Source organism: Condylura cristata, unplaced genomic scaffold (assembly GCF_000260355.1).
Source record: "Condylura cristata isolate star-nosed mole 26May11 unplaced genomic scaffold, ConCri1.0 scaffold00015, whole genome shotgun sequence".
Classification (NCBI taxonomy): Eukaryota; Metazoa; Chordata; class Mammalia; order Eulipotyphla; family Talpidae; genus Condylura; species Condylura cristata.
This window is the reverse complement of record NW_004567116.1, coordinates 2,104,530-2,104,900: the sequence shown is the minus strand read 5'-3', so window position 1 is coordinate 2,104,900 and position 371 is coordinate 2,104,530.

Sequence of the window (371 nt, the reverse complement as noted above, 5' to 3'; positions counted from 1 at the left end):
AGGGTGCAGTGTGCAGCCTGCAGGCTGGGTAAGGGGGTGCAGTGTGCAGCCTGCAGGCTGGGTAAGGGGGTGCAGTGTGCAGGGCAGAGGAGGAGGTGCCTGGAGGGAGGACCCGGCCTGGGTAGAGTCAGGAGACTTGGGAGCCTCCGGTGGGGAGGGCCAGAGCAGGCATTTAAGTAAAGCTCAAGCAGAGAGGATGTGGATCCCAGGGAGCGCCAGCTCTGGCTCCGCCACCAGGCTATTCCCTGCAGCTCTGTTCGGAGGTGGGTGCCCTGGTCTGCCAGCTGTGTCCCGGGGCCCCTCGTTTTCCTGCTCCAGTGAAGGGGCTCTGGGCCAGCGCATGCTCTGGGAGGGTGCCAGTTGCGGTGCGG